The sequence below is a fragment of the Vombatus ursinus genome, unplaced genomic scaffold (assembly GCF_900497805.2).
Source record: "Vombatus ursinus unplaced genomic scaffold, bare-nosed wombat genome assembly UNPS02007408.1, whole genome shotgun sequence".
NCBI lineage: Eukaryota > Metazoa > Chordata > Mammalia > Diprotodontia > Vombatidae > Vombatus > Vombatus ursinus.
Window position 1 is genome coordinate 767,075 of NW_020947186.1, and position 21,401 is coordinate 788,475.

Genomic DNA, 21,401 nt, shown 5'->3' on the forward strand with positions numbered 1-21,401 from the left:
TCTCATACACGGATTTCAGGTCAAACCACCAGGACAAGGGCAATAAACTAAAGTTAGTGGGGTCTGCATCATGGTGACCTAGCCTACAACTCCCATGATAGATTATAAACTCCTTCAAGGCAGAAATCACATCCTCCTCAATTCATTTCCATCTAACAAGCATTATTAATTATATACTATAGGCAATGGATCTTAATGGAATTACTAGAAGCTGAGGATGATATAAAAAATTTATATATTTGTATATATACATACACACATATACATATATATATATGTTTTTGCCTACTGTATTATAGTATACAAACTATAATATATTATTCTTCACAGGTGAATTATGCTCACATTCTTTTTTTTAATAAAGTTTTGCCTCTTGTATTCAATGCTAAAAATTGATGCCTGAGACAGTAAAGTTCCCATATCTAAATAAACTTAGAAGTGAGAAGCAGGGGGGAGGGGAAGAAATAACAACCTTTAGGCAGGTTTGTGAAGATTGTTGTTTGTTTAATACATCTGAAAAGAATGTGTATACAAGGAATTGAGACATGAGAAAAACATTGGTTCAACACTAATGAATCTATAAGTATTAGGATTTTGAGAACATGAATAAGATTCTCTAGATATTTTTTTAAAAAATTAGAAACTTCAAACCAACAGTTTTGATAAAATCAAACCGATGGTTTTGATAAAATCCCTGTTATTACTAGTCTTCAGTAAGACTTTTACATTATTTAGAATCCCAACCTCTGGCTCAGGGATTTCTCAAGTACAAAAGACAGATAAAGGGGATTCTCTTGAGACTCTTTGTGACTGCATAGATCATAGAATGTGAGACCTTAACCTTAACCTCAAAAGCAGCAACTGGCAAATATTCTCAATGTTGTTTTTAAGAATACAGTGCAACCCACAAAACAAAGAAGGAGAAGGGGCAATACATACTTCATCCATTGGGATGGCTTCACTCAACACTGGACCTACTCTGAGTGGGGAATGAAAAGACAACTTTCAAAAATGAGTAAAATTACTGATGGGGAACATTTGCTATACCCCTTCCTAAAAGAGCACCAGGAAGGCAATATTTGTTTCCTGAATCAGATCTGGGAAGTAGAATCCAATCTCTTCCCTTCCTGCTCCAAACTAGTCTCACCTCAAAGAGGAAAATAAAATAAAAGGTATCTATTGCCTAATTGGGGGGGGGGATATCTACTGCCTAATAGAATTTAAAAAAAAAAACCACCTCCCTTGAAAACAAACAAAAAAACCCCCAAAATGTAATACCACTCCTTCACCCAAACAACAACAACAACAACAACAACAGCAACAGCAACAAACTAAAAAGTCCCAGATTACTTGCCAGGTTGGCACCAAGGAGAATCTTTAATAATTTTAATTAAAAAAATTAGTCTGTGACAGAGTCATCACAAGCATGCCTTGCTTTCTAAACAAACTAAAAATAGTAACAGTAAGTAAACCAGCAACAAAAACAAACAAAAAACCTAGTACTGATCAGTTTTCTGCACATATAATTATTCAAAATTAACTAGCATTGAAATTGAGTTGGGAGGGAGACTGGGGGCCCTGATAGTCCTTATCACATCCTAAGAGTGCATAAGTGGATGAAGGACATTAGTGACTATTAAAAAGACAAATTTTAATTTCTCTTTAGTTTAATTTAAATGTTGCTTCTAGGATGATGCAGACACCAGCTTTGCAGAGCAGGGCTCTAGAGGGTTGTTTGCAACAGCACACACCTGTGGTTCTTCTTCCATCTTTGAAGCTCTAGGGTGGCCTCTATGGCCTATTCAAATACAGTCTTTAGGTCTTTGCTTGTGAGCACAGAACACTCCATGTACTTGACAGCCTTCAGATCTAGGTCCAGCTTTCTGGCAGTCTCTGGAACGATGGGCTTCTTTGTCTTCTTGGCAAGTTTCTCAATAATAGAAGGGTCATCTCTGAGATCAATCTGGGTCCCAACAAACAAGAAAGATGTCTTTGGACAGTAGTAACAAATCTCTGGTACTCACTTTTCTTTCATATTTTCAAATGAGGATGGGGATACCATGGAAAAACAGACAAGAAGCACATCTGTCTGTGAATAAACTGAAATGGTGTGATTTCTCATAAATTTTCCATCTTGAAGTATCAAACAGGCCAAAAATACATGGTTGTAGACCAATTACAACTGTGACTTCATAGTTAAATACCTTTGGAACACATTTGTATGGAAATAATTTTGTTTTATATGAAATCAGAAGACACGTCTTACCAACAGCGTCATCACTCACAACACATTTAATAGTATAGCTAGCTGACATCTTTTTCTATCCACTTTCTGTATATCAAATCCAAGGTAATCTCAGCTAATCCACAGGGGTGATGGGAGCACTGCAAAGGGCCTAATTTACTCAGGGTCAAGGGTACACTACTGATGTCAGCATGCAAGGACCTTGGGAAAAGTGCAAGGTGAAATTTGAGCAAATAAGAAAAAAAATATAGAGAGAGAATATAATCAAATAAATATTCAGGAGAGAAAAATGTTTGGTCACATTATGAAAACGAGGCAAATATACCCAGCCCATATGCTTTATTGGTATATGTGTATGTGTACCACATTGGGTAGGGCCTTTGTAAAAGCTTTAGGGGAGGGCCTAGATGACAGTTAGACTGGAGAAGCACATATAGATGGGTTGTTATCTGCTTCACTGTGGGAAATAACAGCACTGGTGAAATGATCAAATCATTGGATTACTGGAGTATTGGAATAACCTTCACTGAGCCTTGTGCCTAGTAGGGATTAAATCAATGGCTGTTGAATTGAAAAAGTATTCAAATAAATATGATTTTATTCCATCTTATACACAGACAAAAAATTATTTTTAGTGGGTACAATTAATCTAATAAAAGAAAAAAAAGAAAAATCAGCTTAAGTGTGGGCTTTGTAATTACTGCATTTAGACAATTTGAACTTCTATATTGGTCCTACGGTTAATTCTGTGGTATATTAAGAAAAAATTATACAACACTTAATACCTCAATATTCTTTCAGAAATGAATAAAAATTGACTTGCTTCCAAACAGACTTGTGTACTTTTTAGTATTTTCTTTTTTCTTTTATAATTAAATAATTTATTTTTAGTTTTCAACATTCACTTCCATAAGCTTTCGAGTTTTCAAATTTCTTCCCCTCCTTCCCCTCCTCCCTCCCCAAGATGGCATACAATCTGATATAGAATCTACATATACACTCCTATTAAACATATTTTCACATTAGTCATGTTGTAATGAAGAATTATAACCAATGGGGGAACCACAAAATAGAAGAAACAAAACAGAAGGGAAAAAAGAGCAAATAGTATGCTTCTATCTGCATTTAGACTCCATAGTTCTTTCTCTGGATATGGATAGTATTTTTCATCATAAGACTTTTGGAGATGTCTTAGGTCCTTGCATTGCTGAGAAAAGCTAAGTCTATCAACGTTAGTCATCACACAACATGGCTGTTACTGTGTACAATGTTCACCTAGTTCTGCTCTTTTCACTCAGAATCAGTCCATACAAGTCTTTCCAGGTTTTTCTGAAGCCTGCTTGCTTGTCATTTTTAATAGCACAATAATATTCCATTACATTCATATAGCACAACTTGTTCAGCCCTTCCCAATTGATGGGCATTCCCTCAATTTCCAATTCTTTGCCACCACAGAAAGAGCTGCTCTAAAATATTTTTGTACATGTGGTTCCTTTTTCCATTTGTATGATCTCTTTGGGATACAGCCCTAGAAGTGCTATTGCTGGGTCAAAGAGTATGCATACTTCTATAGCCCTTTGGCCATAGTTTGTGTATCTCTTCTTTTTGGATAAAAACAATTGTTATTACCTTATACATCATTTATTTTGGTAGCTGGAATTGGTTTCATAGAAAAGTAGGAATTCCTTTGTGTGAATAGTTATTATTATTATTTTGCCAGCAGCCTTTGAAAATAGTAATAACAATAGCTTAAATGTGTATAGTTTTTTAAGATTACAAATCACTTTCATAATGTGTGAAGAAGGCCTTGGGTCTCAGAACTTGCTGACCTTTGTCAGTCTCTAAAAGATTGTTGTTTCTCCTTGGAACTCTGCCCTTGGCCTCAGGACTTTCATTTTCCACTGTCTCTTAAACTTTCCTGATCTTTGAAACACAATTTGAGGTACCAGAGCCTCTAGGCTTGCTTAGTTCCTTAGGACCAGAAATCTTCCTGGCCCTTATATAACTACCTTTCTTTTATCTTTTGCTGTTGTCTTTATAAGTGGATGACAGCGCCTGATATCTGAACCCCTCTTAACCTTCTCGTACCTGTTATGTGTGCATACATGTGTGCACACACACACACACACGTGTGCATGTGCAAGATTTGATTTTCTGGTATTTATTCACATGAGAAGAGAATATACAAATTCAGAAATTCTAAAACAAGATAAGTTAATCAGAAGCTATTATAAATGTTAGTCATACTCTGAACTCCTTCTGCCAGAGCAATATTGACTACATCTCTCCATCAGGGTTCTATTGGGAGGAAGGTAGGGGTCACACTGTATAGAATGCTGATCTAGAAACAGCAAAACTCGAGTTCAAATCTAGCTTCAGAAACTTACTAGCCCTGTCACCCTGGACAAGTCACTTAAACTCTGCCTTGGTTTCCTCAATTGTAAAATGGGAACAACAATAGCAGCTATCTCCCAGGGCTATGGTGAGTATCAAATTAAATAGCATATGTAAAGCACTTTACAAACTTTATTAAGACATGAACTCATCCTCCTTATTTTCTTTTTCCCTGAGGGGTTGGGCTTTGGCTCTTATGTCATCACCATGAACCCAGACTCAGCTGTCAGTGATAAGTACCCCAATTCCATTCACCCAATTAACATCAATTAGCTTTTATAGAGGGATATTTACTCTGAAGGTATAGCAAGAAAAGAAATGTAAACATTTGCCCCAAACACCTAGTGGCATGCTATTCTCTACACCACATTGGACCCTAGGACAATGGGCTCAGATTTAACACTTTCTATATAACATTTGGCCTAATTTCATTTCCAAATGTGGTATAGTGGATAAATGGATGAGTCCACCTCCCTGTCAGACTGAGACGGATAGGACATTCAGAATTTTGTTTCTCAATATTTAGCTTTAGGCACATATTAGTATGGACTACACTTTTGGCTTTCTAGTAGTTTGGTCTTCTGACTTTTTGAAGCTCACAAGGTAATATCCATTTCTAATCTAATTCACTTAAAACAGGAAGGAATAAACTCAAAGAGGCAAAGAATAAAGACATATATTCAAAGGCCACATATTGGCATCAGATAAAAAGGGTCTGAGACTCCTCCTTTTAGAGCATTGTCTCCCTTGCTAAAACACACAGGCCAGAAAAATGCAACCAAAAGCAAGGCCCTGACTGATTAGTGATTGTTGAAGGAATCCAAGTTCTGGATCCATAGCCAATCAAAAATGTTTGTCTTCCACACATGATTGTTATTGTTCAGTTGTGTCCAACTCTTCATGACTCCATTTGGGGTTTTCTTGGTAAAGATACTGAAGTTGTTTGTCATTGCCTTCTCTAGCTCATTTTTACAGATGAGGAAACTGAGGTAAACAGAGTTAAGTGACTTGCTCAGGGTCACATAGCTAATAAGTGTCTGAGGCCAGATTTGAATTCAGATCTTCCCAACTCTAGGCTCAGATCTCTATCCACAGTGCCCCCAGGTATATCTAGAATGACTTTTTTTCATTCAATAGCACTTGCATCTGTCCCTAACTTTTATACTGAGAAGTGTGAAGGTCTTTCTGTTACATATAGTGCATCTTCTTGTGGGTGACTCTTATGGCTGTAGACAACCTGGTGACACTATTTTGTACATCTGTATCATTTCAATCTTTGTATCCATCAACTGGACCAGAACCATATGTCTCCTAATAACTTTACATAACACTAGTCACATCTGCTGCTAACCTTATTCAAACTCTCAATAACTCTTAGTGGCCAGAGAAAGAGGAGAGGTAATTTCATGAACTCATGTGATGCTTATTAACCTTCAACCACCATTCTGACTTAGATTATCTTCCAGTGAAGGAGACACCCCAGTATAGGTATGAGGACCATATTCTTTCATATGAAACCACCAATACTTTGCTTAATCTCTGCATTTTTTCCCTGAAAACTGTCTACAATAGATGGATACTCACCTATAGTCTCTGAGAAGGAATTATAGGTTGAAAATGCTTGAAAATTTGTAAATGAAGTTAAATGGCTTGGTCAAGGTCACACAGAGAGCAAACATTAGAGGCGGGATTTGAACCCCAGGTCATAAAATCATAGATTTAGAGCAGACACCATCTAGTTCAGCCCCTTCACTTTATAATTGAGGATGCTACAGCCCAGGGAGATTAACCTATTTGACCAAGAGTATATAGAAAATAAGCATCAATCCAATCCATTAAATGTTTGTTATGCACCTACTATGTGGTAGTTAGGGGCAGTTAGATGGTACAGTAGATAGAGCATCATGCTTGAAATCAGGAAGATCTGAGTTCAAATCTCATCTCAGACATTTACCTGTGTGAACCTGAGCAAGTCACTTAACCCTTATTTGCCTCAGTTCCTCATCTGTTTTTTTGTTGGTTTTTTTTTGTTTTTCAGACAATTGGGGTTAAGTGACTTGCCCAGGGTCACACAGCTAATAAGTGGCAAGTGTTTGGTCTGAGGTCTGATTTGAACTTAGGTTCTCCTGACTTCAGGGCCAGTGCTCTATCCACTGTGCCACCTAGCTGCCCCTCAGTTCCTCATCTGCAAAAAGTGGGGAAACGCTGGAGAAAGAAATGGCAAACCACTCTAGTATCTTTTCCAAGAAAAACCCATGGACTTGACATGACCAAACATGTGCCAGGCACTATAAGATAGATACTTGGTGAAAGAAAAGCTTTTCCATGGAGTTGTAACCCTATAGGGCAGAAAATGCCAAATGGAGTGAGCTGAGTTTAGTTTCTGCCTTTTATGAAGGAAGGCAGTGGGAGAAGTTTAGTACTCTATCTTCCAGCCCTCCAATCAGAAGGGAGAGCAGGCTGAATCAATCAAGACAATCAAGTCTTGAATTAACAGCATGGTGGTAAGTTTAGAAGTGATGAGCTTATTATATTGGAAAGAGCATCTTATTCCATGGGAAGATCTGAATTCAAATCTGCCCTCAGACACTTATTAGCTATGTGACCCTGAGCAAGTCATTTAACTCTGTTTACCTCAGTTACCTCATCTGGAAGAGCAGCAGATGCAATGTGAAGTGAATGGCACTTCTTAGAGGCAGGATTTGAAGACCAGTCTTCTGACTCAAAGTTCAATGTTTTCCTACTGACAATTAAAGCTGCTCCTAAGGATTTAAGGGATCTGAAGGAGTCTAGGTTTGTCTGGGAATTCAATTGAGATGGATCCCCTCAGTTCTACTTAGTAGGAAGTTTCTGGATTCATCCTCTTCTACCTTCACGCCCTTCAGTATACAGTTCTCCCCTGCACATTGGTAGCATCCAAATGTAGGCAGCCACTGTGGCCTCAAAGTAAAACAACTTGGTAAAACAATTCACAGGCAGACACCTTTACAGGATAAAACCTGATAGGAAAAAAAATGAAAGCAGAACTACCCATGTAGAAAGATCTTGCACCTATTTCTCTACCAAGAAGGGGAATGTATTCAAGTCATTAGGCCTAAGTAACCTTCATGTGAGGCTAGCAAGAGCTGACAATTAGCATTTGTGACTGAATATCTGTTATTTTTGAAATATGTAATAGATAATAGAAAAAGGAATTAAAAATTAGAGATGTGCAAAAACAAAACTGACAAATAAAAAACCCTTATCTTCCAAAAAGGGAAAAGGTTGAATCTTATATGTAGACCAGTGACTTTGACATAAATTCCTGATGAGATTCTAGAGTCTATTAATGCATGCATGTTTCATTTCTCTTTGTATTTACAGCATCTACTACAATATCTGAAACATAGTAGGTCTTTAATAAATGATTAATTTATTGGTTGTCTTAGGTTGATTGATGGATTAAATGTATCTTTTGTTAACATATAGAAAGGGAGGTGATGATCGCAAGGCCAGCCTGGATTGATCAAGAATGTGTCAGATAATTGCTAGTTCTCTTTTTGACAGGGTTACTACAACTTTGTTGATTAGGGGAAATTGTAGAAACAGTAAATTTCAGCAACACATTTGGCACAGAGTTTTATTATATCCTTTTGGAGAAGAAAGAATGTGAGTTACAAAATAATACGGCTAACTGAACTCAGAATATGTTAGAAGATCTAAGTAAAGAGTAGTGATTAATGGCTTAATATAAATTTGAATATAGGTTTCTAATGGTACACCACAAGGATCTGTTCTTGGGCCTGAAATATTGAACACTTTTATCAAGGACTTGGATGAAATAATATATGACTTGAATATTAAATATGAAAATGACACAAACTCCTTAGCATATTGTAGGATAGAAACCGAAGCAAAATATTCCTATTGGCTGATACTTTCCTACACATACCCCAGGGGTGACAATCTAGGGAGCCAGGGGCCTTCTTTCTAATCCTTGCAAAATTCTAATAGAACATAATTCTTTAATGAACTAAATCTATTTATAGATAAAGAAGAATCCATGGGTATCATTTAGTTAGGTCTTTCTTAAATGTATTTTAAAGAATTTCTTACGGAAGACTTATCTCCGGATTTGGGATGAATTTTTACCATCAACTGTAAGTTTCCTATTTTCTAAAGCCTTCATTTCAAATATAGATGCTATTTTGGATAAAATTTTACATGTGTATATTAATGAATAGTAGATCTGCAATTCCTCAATAATAAAATGAAGAGGTTAGTATAGATGATATAGAGAGGCGTTTTTAAGGCTTAAAACATGCAAACAGCTACTCGTGTCTCAGTAAGTTTTAATTTTATATTTATAAGGTCAAAATTAGGAAAATAGACTCTTTTGTAATGTGATTTCCTCTGTGTGTGTGTGTGTGTGTGTGTGTGTGTGTTTATATGTGTGGCAGGTAGGGAAAAGCAACTGAAGCTAGGTTATCATTTGAATCATTTCTCAAAGTGAGGTTTGTTTAAAATCTCCATATTACATTAGGAAAGTTTTAAAATACCTCTAAGACATTGAACAGTTAAATGTCTTAGGCTTTCCATCTGTAAGCCAATAATCACAACAAGTATTATGAGTATTAATGTGATAATGACTTTGAGGCACTCTAAGATCCTTGAAGAAAAGGCATTATTTAAGTACCAACTGTGATTTCTTTTGGTGACTGGTTATTTTCCTCCAAGATGTGGTTGCATTTTTGTGGTTGATACAGGTGCCTGCCTGGATGATTCGCAATATGTTTTGGAGTTGTTATATACGATGCCCAGAATCTCCCCACATGGACCATTAAAGTAGTACCTGTAAACCTGTCAAAGTAGGAAACCTAGACTTCCTGGTGGAATGTAAATCACCTCTCTTTCTCATCCCCATGTTATTTCCCTGCCTTCCACTTAGCACTAGCGCTGCAATTTGGGAGTTTCCTGAAAATTCGTCTTAGGGCTAGAAAAAAGCCCTGGCTGATGGGCATTAACTATAGAAGAGTGAATGCTAAAAAGTGGCAAGGTGAAAAGGTTTGAGAGCATTGCTTTCATTCTAGCACCTAAATCCTTTAAAATAAAGGAGGGGCTCTTATTTGTGCTCTTTGTACACCAATCATGCCCTCACTTTGACAGGTCTTTGTACAAGTGAACAATTTCCCCTAAGCACCTTAGCAGGGAGCTAGAGAGTTGCATACTGAGAGGATTTGTCTTATCATTAATAAAGTGGTAAGAAGGAAGAAGATGCACAAGATGCATCTTTGACTATGGCATGCTTTTTGCTGTTATGGGTTTTTGAATGGTTGACAAAAATCGAATGCTCTTTAGCATTTCCTCTTTCAAATTATCTGGCTATTAACATGTAACATAAATAGCTGTTCCTGTCCTCAGCACTTGTTAGTAATTCTTATCTAAAAAACTCTTTGGGGAAAAAAAAAACAGCTGTGAGCAAGCCAGGATTCCCACATCAACCCCTTTTCAATCAAAAGGCTAATTTACCAACTGTCATGATTTGTGACTTCCTAGGAGTCCAGGAACACTTGCAGAAAGTCTTAGCCCGGGGTCAGCTAGGTGGTGTGGTGGATAGAGCATCGGGCCTGGAGTCAGGAAGAACTCAATTCAAATCCGACCTCAGGCATATAACACTTACTAGCTGTGTGACCCTAGGCAAGTCACTTAAACCCCATTGCCTAACCAAAAAAAAAAAGAAAAAGAAAAGAAAGAAAGTCTTAACCCCACAAAGCCTTGAGCCCTTCCTCTCCAACCACCTGTCCTCCAACCTCTTTGCCAATATCTGGCCACCCTTCCCCCTTATTTCCCCATCACTAGTTCTGGAACTATTATGAACCATGATCAAATCAGCCCCTTCCATTGGTTTAGAATGATGTGTGTCAGTATATAATCTCCATTGCCCTACTCACCATTCTCTAAACTTTCAGGCTCAAAATACCCCTCCTTGGCTACCATTTCCCTTCCCTGATGTGTTTTGTTTCCCTCCTTAAAATGTAAGCTTCTTGAGGGCCAGGTCAGTCTCTGCTTTTGTTTCTGTACCCTTAGCACTTGGTGTTAAGGTACTTTAATTCTTTTTCCTTCCCTTATTTACTCACTCATCCAGTAAGACTTTTTAGCTCATCTTACTGACTAATAATAGCTAACATTTGTATAGAACTTAAAGGTTTTCAAAATAACTTACCTATTATATCATTCGGTCTTTGCAAAAACCTTCTGAGTTAAATGCAATTACATTAAACCCCACTTTACAGACAAGGAAATTGATGCTGAGAGAGATTACATTACTTGGTCAGGATCAACACTGCTATAAGACCAATGGCATGAATAAGAATTCTAATCTGTATTTCCTAGACTCCAAGCCTAGCACTCTATCCAATTTGCACAAGCATCTAAATGGGCAACTACAATGGGTAGTCAGTGACAGCATGAAGGAAAAAGAGTGAGAAAGGCACAGGGGAAGGGCATCTTAATAAGAATTGGCTTGAGGTTTGAGGAGAGTGGAAGGGCTGGGTAGAAGGCACTGAAGAAAAAACTTCTACTTTACAATTTTCTCTTGTGCCTAATCATAATAAAAGTTCGCTCTTGTGTAGTATTTTAAGGTTTGTAAAATGCTTTCTTCAAGACAAACCTGTGAGAGAGGTAGTGAAATTGCTATTATACTCATGGTTAAACTGAGGCACTGATAGATGAAACAACTTGTCAACTACCACACAGTTAGATGTCTGAAGCAGGATTATCTCATGCATGTCTTTCCATTATGTTCCATTCCATTATATTCCATATAACACACTGCTTTTAGAACTCTCTGAGAGATGACAACTTAAAACCTAGAAGAGACTTGGGCACTGATTCATTGTTTATGAATTAATTAAAGTTCTTTAAAGCAAGATGCTCTTTAGATATCAGGAATATCTCTGTTAGCAATCCATTTGTGGTGCCTGGCTTTGAATTTTTTTAGACTGACTAGATGTTGAGTCAAAAAGTACATGCTCTACTCCAATGTTCCCCATGAACTTGAAGGTCCTTGGCTCCTGTAGCTAAAACAAAGTTTGAAGAAATGACATTTTCCAGATTTGAAGTTTCCTTATTTCTACCTCCTCTTCCATAGAGTGTTCAGGGCTGGTAGTTTATAGATCAAGGAGCTCCCATATTCTATGACTGAAGAGGGGAATGGGCAATTCTACAATTCTGGCATTTGGAAGAGTCTAGTTTGATTGGCCAACCTTTATATATATAATATATATATATATATATAATACATACACACATATATTTATTATACATACACACACAAGTACACACATATAAGTACATGTGTATATGTATTCATATATACACATATATGAATACATATATGTGTGTGTATCAGGTGGAGAGAGCCCAATGAATTTTGTAAAATCCCATACCTTTGTGTGCTATAGAATAGAGTTGTATAGGGTGCCAGTGAAGCACTCCTCTAAACCTTTGTAAGAGGGCTGTTCAGTTCAATCAACCTCATGAAACTTTCAGAGTATAGGCCATTGTTAGTTTCTGATCAAATGGATGAGTCAGCCCCTCCATCCCCAGTCAAGTTGGTGGAACAAAGGGAGCTCCTAGTGACTGGTTGATTGAAGAGTCAACCACTCTTCATAGTGGTTAATAGAAATACTTTGTTTTTATTCTTTGGAGTTATCTGCTTTTGCAGATTCAATCTTCTTTTCTCTTGTGTTTTCTTTTAAAGTGCAGAGAAGAGAGCATGGAGGAAATTTGGGGTTACATTTAGATGTCTAGATCTAGAGATAGAAAATATAAATAGATGTAGATATAGATATAGTAATAGAATCCCTGTCCCAAAGCCCATTGGTATGGGACTCTCTCCTCATTGGTGGAAATGACTGCCCTGTTTTGCATGAGGGGTGCACTAGAGTTGGTGAGAACCAAGAGAGATTCATTTCTTGACCAGTTCCCTTTGGTTCTCTCCGAAGGCCAGTCTCTTTTGGATTCTCCAAGCTTCAAGGCTTCTGTGGGACTCTTCAATGCGTGAGTCACTTCATGTGCTTATGGCTACCAGCTTTTAGAGACAAGATAGAAAAGGCTGACCACATTTCAGGTTGTTGGAGGAAAAATCTGAGAAGACAAGATAGAAACTGGCAGTCTGCATCATGTCCCAATTGCCAGCTGGCTACTCAAGAGACTTTGGAGAGTTTCTCCAAACACACTTTTTTGGATGAACTGAGGTACCTTACTCCCCAGTGGGAGTGCTCTTTTTATTTGTATTTTGTGGTATATATCCCCCCTTTTGCTTAGTTCTATTATGCTACGATTTGGATAAATGAATTTCTTAGATATTTGCTATGTGTGTTCATTGCGGAACTGATACTTCGTGGGAAAGGGGTAATTGATATTGATATTGAGCTTGGGGTATCTCTTTCCACCAATAATGGAAAAGTGATCAGAAAAGTTAGACTAAATATGAGCATGTCCCCTAGATGAACAATATTTAAAGGAGCAGATAGATATACTTTTAGCCTGATACTTCCTCTTTCTGAGGAGAGGAGAGGAGAGGAGAGGCCTCCAGCCTCAACCTCTTGCTTCCCTTCCTAGGAAGAATGAATTTTTCCCCCAGAGAAGAGTGGTGAAGGGGGTAAGGGACTAGAAAATGACAGCTCTTTCCATATATGGGTCTCTCCTTACACATCCATCCCCACACCCGACATGTTACATATATATTACCTGGAAGTATCATAGAAGCTGTGTTCTACTAGCTTTCTTCTAGAAATAGGTTATTGAGAAGACCTGGAGGGACTTGTAACAGCACTTCACTGAACTCAGAAAGCCTCTGAAAAAGGTCCCTCATGCCAAGTCAAAGAGGTTTTCAGTGACTACTATTTCTCATCCCACCCCAAATAAGGAGAAAGGCTCTATTCAATTTCATTCATTCATTCATTCATTCAATTAGCACTAATTAACCACCTCCTATTGCCAGGATTTAGAGGTACAATTACCTTGTACCCCATTTTTCTATGAAAAGAGGTAACTTCAAAAGCTGATTTCTATAACACTTTAAAGTTTACGAAGCGCTTACTTTCCTCATGACAACGTAAGAGAGAGGTAAGTCAAAGACTATCTTCCCCATTTTATAGATTCTAAGGTTAAAGATGGTACAGGGATTTGTCCTGGTCATATAGCTAGTAGTATTAGAGTTAGGCTTCAAACTTAGAACTCCTAATTAGAAATCTAGGACTCTCCATTTTACCAGGCTTGCTAAATTCTCTCTACCTCTTCCCCTCCCCCTTTCATCCTCTAATGATGTTTTATCTTGAATTTTAACATTTCCCAGAGATGCCAAAGTTAGATAGGTCACCTATTATGCAACCCAGCTAGGGGATTAGTGATGCCTTAGGAATATTTTTGCTCTTTGGAGGCAGTAACTTCTGATTATCCAAGTTCTGAAAGCACACTTTATAAATATCAGAAGCCCTTTCAGCTGAACAGTGTGCAATATTATAATTTTACCCTTTTGAAGGAGTTTGGGGAACTGGACTTGGAATCCTCTGCTATTTCCTCTGGTGGAAAGCACTGTCACTTGTGAAATGAGGCAGAAAGGAGGCTGGGAGGTGTTGAAGCAGACTGGGCATGTGGGAAGCTGAACAGTATGAGAGCCCTTCCAGTTGTTGCGCTTCCCTCTGAACAAATCTTTGAACCTCTCCCTTTGTTTTCAGTTCTGCAAGCATGACTCTGCTCCCTGGCAATGGGAGAGCTGGGCCATGTTCCTCAGGCACTTAGGCAGAGAAGCAGTGTGTCAGGGCTGAGGTGATTAGTGTCACAGCAGCTTCAGGCTAATGAAATGGATGCCTCTGGTTTATTGGCTTAATTGATAGAAAAGGGGTCATGGTTGAGCCTATGTTTCTGTTGCTATTTGGCTCCTTTCTGGAAACCCAGGACCAATGGGAACTGATTGGTGTCAGAACATTCTCTCTTGGCTTGCTTCTCATGTTAGTGCTCCACTTTTCATGAAGTTAATGTGCTAATCAGCCCTTGTTCACAAACTGATCTGTGTGGGGAGTATTGGCAGGCTAAGGAATGTGGTGTCAGGAGCAATGAGAGCAGCCCCTTCTCATGCAGCATCTTTCTCAGAGGAGTCATAGACATTATCCCCCTGCTCTTCACATCACAGTCCTGTGACCTGAAAATTAGGGCAGCTGTTGTTACCTCTGATAATTTGATAGGGAAACTGAGGTAAAAATGTTGTGTTCTACCCAAGGTCATTATACTAGTAATAGAGTGACAAGTGTTTTGCATGTCTTTGTTTTAGTGCCCAGTTCTAATGTCTCCACATTTTTTTTTGCACTCTCTTCTTTCTCTTTTCATGACATTGCTCTCTCCTGCTTCTCCTCCTACCCACTGGACCGCTCCTTCTCTCTCTCCTTTGCTGGTTCCTTTTCATTTAGCACAGTGCCTGGCACATAGTAAGTACTTAATAAATGTTTATCGATTGTTTCATCCAGCTCCCACCTGCTAATAGTGGGGTGGATCCACTAAGTCTTTGCCTTGGGCTCCCTTCTCTTCTCCATCTGTGCTATTTCATGTGATGATCTCACCAGCTTCCATGGATTCAATAATCCTTTCTATACTGATAATGCTCAGATCTACTTGTCCAGTCATCACACTCCCAATCTGTTGTCTTGCATCTCCAACTGTTTTTAGATATGTTAAAATGGATCTCCCATAGACAACTTAAATGCAACATTCCCTAAGTTGAAATCATCATATCCCCTCTCCCAACCAAATACTCCCCTCTTCCTAACCACCTCATTACTGTGAGGTTATAACCTGCCTCTCAGTCATCCAAGTTTACAACTCACTTATCATCCTTTAATCCTCACTCTCACCACCACCCCTGTCTAATTGGTGGTCAAGTATTGTTCTTTCTATCTTCATAACATCCCTGAAATACCTTAGTTTCTCTCCTCTAACGTTGCAACCTCCCTTATCACCTCATGCCTATATTACAGCAGCAGGCTGCTAGTTGATCCCTCTGCCTAAAGTCTCTCAAATTCTACTCCCTTCTCCTATTAAATAAAATCCAGTGACTACCTATTACCTCTAGGATCAAACATAAAATCTTCACTTTGGCCTTCAAAGTCCTTCATAACTTTCCACCTACCCTGTGCTATACATACACCTTTCCAGTCTTATGCCTTACTCCCTTACACATTTACTCTGTGACCAAGTGACAGTGGCCTTCTTGCTGTCATTTGCACACTCTGTCTCTCAACTCTGGGAATTTTTACTGGCTGTCCCCCATGTCTGATACATTCTCCTTCCTCATATCTGCTTCCTGGCTTCCCTGACTTTCTTCAAGTTCCAGCTAAAGGCCTGATTTCTGCAAGAAGCCTTTACCAGTCTTTAATCTTAGTGCCTTTCTTCTGATTTATCATATATATATATATATAATATATATACACACACATATATGTATGCATACATATATATATCTTGTTTGTACAAAGTTGTTTGCATGTTGTCTTTCCATTAGATTAAATATTTAATCAAATGAAATCATCAGATATTAAGGATTTATATCATCAGAGGAAAGAGTAATAGCCCTGGAACTAGAGAAACTGAGTTCATATACAACTTCTAATGCATATTGTTATCATTGTCGCCATTGTGGTTGTTGTTTGGTCGTTTCAGTTGTGTCTATAATGATATAATCCTATGTGTGACCCTGGGCAAGTCATTTAACTTCTCTGGGCCTCAGTTATCTTACTTGTAAAATGAAGGGATTGGACTAGATGGCTTCTAAGGTTCCTTCCCGGAGTATTTTTGATCCTATGACATATGGATAGTGAGAAAATGGGAAAAGCATAGATCATGGGGCCTAGAGAACCTTTGGTCTGAATCTGATCAACTTTGTGACCTTGGACAAATCACTTATCCTTTCTTTGCTTCAGTATTATCACCTATAAACTGGGAAGAATGTATGTTTCCAGGAGAGAATAAATAAGGTAATTTATATGTCTCCCTAGTCCTCTTAGGTGTCTTTGTGCCTCTCTTATTTATTTATCATATTCAGTTTTATACTGCAATACTTCTCTTATCATCCTATTCATTTTGGCAACCTTCCTGCTATTTTGTCGTGTGTGTGTGTGTGTGTGTGTGTGTGTGTGTGTCTGTCTGTCTTCCCCTACCTGCTGTCCCACTTTCCATCTCTTCCTTTGGGAATAGAAGTCAAATCAAAACTTTATCTTGTATATTAGCTTGAGCTTATTTCTTGTTTTAAATATATATACTCTAAAACCTCACCCTGGTACCAATTGCTATAAATTAAACACAACTTGCTTCCCCTTAACCTATTATCAATGAAATTAAATTCAACATAAATTTATTTAGTTTTAAATAGGATGTGAGACACCATGGTGAGTGCTGAGTACATAAAGACAAGAAGCAACAGTACCTGCCCTTAAGGAGCTTACATTCTACTCACTGAAGATTTGTAACTTTGTCAGTCTATCTTGAATCACTTAGATTTTAGTCCTGAACCAAGCCTGGGAAAAATGATATCCATCTGTTTTCTAATTGTTGCAGGGGTGGGAAACTTGGGGCCTTGAGGCCACATGTGGCCTTCTAGGTCCTTAGGTACGGCCTTTCGACTTACTTCAAGTTTTACAGAACAAATCCTTTTATTAAGGGGATTTGTTCTGTGAAGTTTGGATTCAGTCAAAGTGCCACACTTGAGGACCTAGAGGGCCACATGTGACCTTGAAGCCATAGATTCCCTACCCCTGGTAATGATTCATTTTCTTTGTCCTAAATCTGTCTCCTTCAAGTTTTGGAAGATCTAAGGTCTCAGAGAATTTTCTCTTTGGTTTTTAGCAAGTTTAATGTAAATAAGTCAAATATAGCTCTTGGAGTCCTTTTGGTGATTAGGCGATAAGGTAGTTTTTCTTATTCATAAGGATTTGTATTTCCTTTAATTTTTTTTTCACCTAGAAAGGTTAATGACAAGTTGATTTACCTGCTGGGCTTTACACCCTTTTATAGTATATGATGGGAGGAAAACCTGCTGATCATTGAGTACTGAAAGAGCAGGTTTGTGTTTAGCTGTATTTTCCTATTTAACCACATATTGCTTATAGTAGAATATATGGACATTCTTTATGTGTGCATCCCTTGCAGCCATTCTTGGCTCAGGAGAGTGAAGGCAAGCAAAGGCACAGTTCTGGGCTTTGGTGTTCCCAGGATTTAATCTGGTTGTCATCGAGCCTAACATAGCTTTTACTTAAGCAAATGCCAAAACTGGAAATGTAATTTGCTGAGAATATAGCCCAAAATGTTAACCACTAGCTGTAACATGTCCCCTCATGAGCTATGGGCATGTTTTGTCTTTGAAAACTGTTCACTGTAGTTTTCATTGAATGCTCAAGTTCATTATCATTTTAGAACAAAGAAATATTACTTTGGGGATTCTCTACCTTCTTAATTTAGGACAAGGACAATAATATTACTTCTTCCCATTGGTATAGAGGCTTGACTTGGAATAATTTCAAATGTCTTGTATTGGAAAGAGAATCAGGAAGGGGAAAAGAAGAACTCAATTCTTCAATAGGTAAACAATTTCATCTACATCTATCAATATATGTTTTTGTGTGTGTGTGTGTGTGTGTGTGTATGAGAGATAGAGCGCTTTATGAATGTTTGCTGATTGATTTGATTTGAATTTAGGTTCCTTTCAGCTCAAAAATTCTGCTATAGGTGCTTCTAGGTAGAAATTAATTTATTTTATGCAGATTATCAGCATCTCTAATTTTTAATTTCCTTATCTGTAACATGGGGGTAATAACCTCTTTCCTCACTTTACTGGTTCAAGATTGTTATGAGGATCAAAGGATATTATATATGTGGAAACTCTTGGAGAATAGCAAAACACTACACAAATTCATGCTATTATTTTTATTGTAGTGACTATCAGTATTTGCATAAAATGATATTCAGATAGAATAGTTCCTGATGGAGTTAATGCTGTTATAGTTTAAATAAAACCATGGGATTATCATAGGATCTAAAAATTAGAATGACTAGTAGAGTTTATCTAGTCTAAGTCCTACTGGAAACATGGCCACTTTAGGAACAGGGAACTCAGTATTTGACCAGACAGCCCTTTGTACTTTTGGACAATTCTTGTTAGGAAATGTTCCCTGTACTTAGTTAAAAATTGGCCTCAACAGTTTTCAGCCTTTGATCCTCTGGGGCTGGACAAGTGTCATCCACACACACACACACACACACACACACACAAACACACACTCATAAATATACAAATATATAAGTATATATTATATATATATATATTAATATATATGTATTATGTGTCTATGTATATATACATATATATACACATATATGTCAAATAATATCTATTGTTTTAAAGTTCTCAAAGTTCTTTACAAATATAATCTTATAGCTTCCTTATGATGGGGGAGGACAAACGTTTATTAAGCACCTGGTATGTGCAAGGTACTGTGTTAAGTGCTTAACAAATATTATCTCATTTGATCCTCTTCACAACAACCCTGAGAAGTAGTTGATATTATCCCCATTTCACAGCTGAGGAAACTGAAGCAGAGGTTGTGACTTGACCATGGTCACACAGCTGGTAAGTGCCTCAAACCATATTTGAACTCAGGTCTTCCAGACTCTAAGCACAGCACTCTGTCCACTGAGCCACCTAACTGCACCAATAACCAGGTAGGTGCTAGTGTTATTGTCATTTTATATCTGAGGAAGCTAAGGCATCCAGAAGAGAAAATAACTTGCTCACGTTATAGAGCTACAAAATGCCTAAAATGGATTAAAATCTGGGTCTTCCTGATTCTAAGACTGGTGCTCTGTCCATAATATCTCTCTGACAGGACAGAAACAGTTATAATTACTTATTTTCTCCAAGTTATCTCTTCTCCTGATTAAAATATCCCCAATTCTTTAAGTGATCTTTTTATGATTTTGTTTCAAATCATTTCATCATCCTGCTGGCCTTTTTGTGAATGAGTTAAGATGAGTCACCAAGTATAGTAATCAAGATCCTCCTGTAAATCAGCTGTCTTCAGTGTCTCCTATAAGTTGTGTATTTCAAGTATACTAACAATTTATCCTTTACCTTCTTTTTACCATCCTGCATTTCATAATACTCACTGTGTAAGGTGAGTGCCTAGAGAAATTGTATAATAGAGGTAATAAGAGTATTGAATTTTGAGTCAAAGAACCTGGGTTTCAATACTCTTCTACTGCTTGTGTTACTCTTCAGTAAGTTATTTAATGTTTATGTACCTCAGTTTCCCAATATGTTGCATGAAGGGGTTTGGCTTGAATGATCCCTCAGGTCCTTTCCAGCTGGGATATTTTATGGCCTTATAATCTGGTCCAACCTCTTCATTTCACGTATGACGAAACTTGGGTTCTAATCTGTATTGTGCTCGCAAGTTGCTTTGTATGCATGAGTGTGTATGACCTTGGAAAAGTTATTTTACCATTTAGGGCCTCAGTTTCCTCATCTGTAACATAAAAAAATTGAAATATATGAACTTAAGGGCCTCTCAAGTATAAGATTCTATAATTCTATAAAACAGACACAGAAATGTTGAATGACTTACCTGAGGTCTTAGTAGCAGAACTTGTACTAGAATTGGGTGTCTTGCCTGCTAATTCAGGTTTCTTTATATTCCACACCAAGATGGCACTCTTAACTCTTAATTGCTAATGGCAAGCTTTGTTCTACTGATGTAAATTATTTACCTTTAGAGAAACTAGAGTCTTTAAACTTTAAGTGAGTCCTTCAACAAGTCACTTGCTTCATGAGCCCAAATCAGGAACTTTATGAATGAAAACTAGTATCATGCATTCCACTGATAGTGGGCAGTGAAAATCCAAGTCTTTTTGGACATCCTTAAATTCTGCTTGTTTGCTAAGTGTGTGATGTCTCGTATGTAATATATTATAAGATTATAGAACTAGAGGGGACAGCTAGGTGACATAGTTGATAGGGCTCCGGTCCTGAAGTCAGGAGGACCAGAGTTCAAATTTGACACTTACTAGCCATGTGGCCCTGGGCAAGTCACTTAACCCTGATTGACTCACCAAAAAAGCAAAGCAAAACAAAACAAACAAAAAAATTATAGAACTAGAACAAGAAAAGACCTAGGAGGTCATATAAATTAACCCCTTCATTTTCTCAGTTAAATTACAAGCTTAGACTATGAACTGAAAAGGGCCTTTGACAGCATCAGGTGCAAGTCACTCCTTACCCCTTGTTTTAGAAAGGAGAAAACTAAAGCACGGAAAAGGAAAGTGAATTTTCCAAGGTCACACAATAGCAGATCCTGATTTAGAATCCTACCACCCTATTTCCTTGCCTTTAAAAAAAATACACCAAAAAGAAGCCCATTTTGGGGATACTCAAAGAATGAAATTGGTTTGTGCAAAAAGTGATCACAATTTCAGGGAGACATTTCAGTGGATTTTCTTCTTCTTTTCCCAGTTAGTGATTATATAATTAAGGTTTCAGGTTGCCAAGGCTTCTCAGTATCACTACGGTCTGCACAGTTGACATTCTTATAAGATCTAGGTATAGGAACTTGGAATATCCATAGTAGATGTAATTGAGGTTTTCATCCAATATTTCAAATTGAGAAGACAAAGCAGATTTTGAAGACAAGCCCTTTCTTTTTCTCACTTACTTGAGATCACTAGCATCCACTTGATT

At 37.7% G+C, this 21,401-nt stretch overlaps 1 pseudogene; it reads right to left on the reverse strand.

Annotated features, from left to right (window-relative positions):
* Positions 1-1,723: 1,723 nt before the first annotated feature.
* Positions 1,724-2,315, reverse strand: LOC114033789 (annotated as a pseudogene).
* Positions 2,316-21,401: the final 19,086 nt, after the last annotated feature.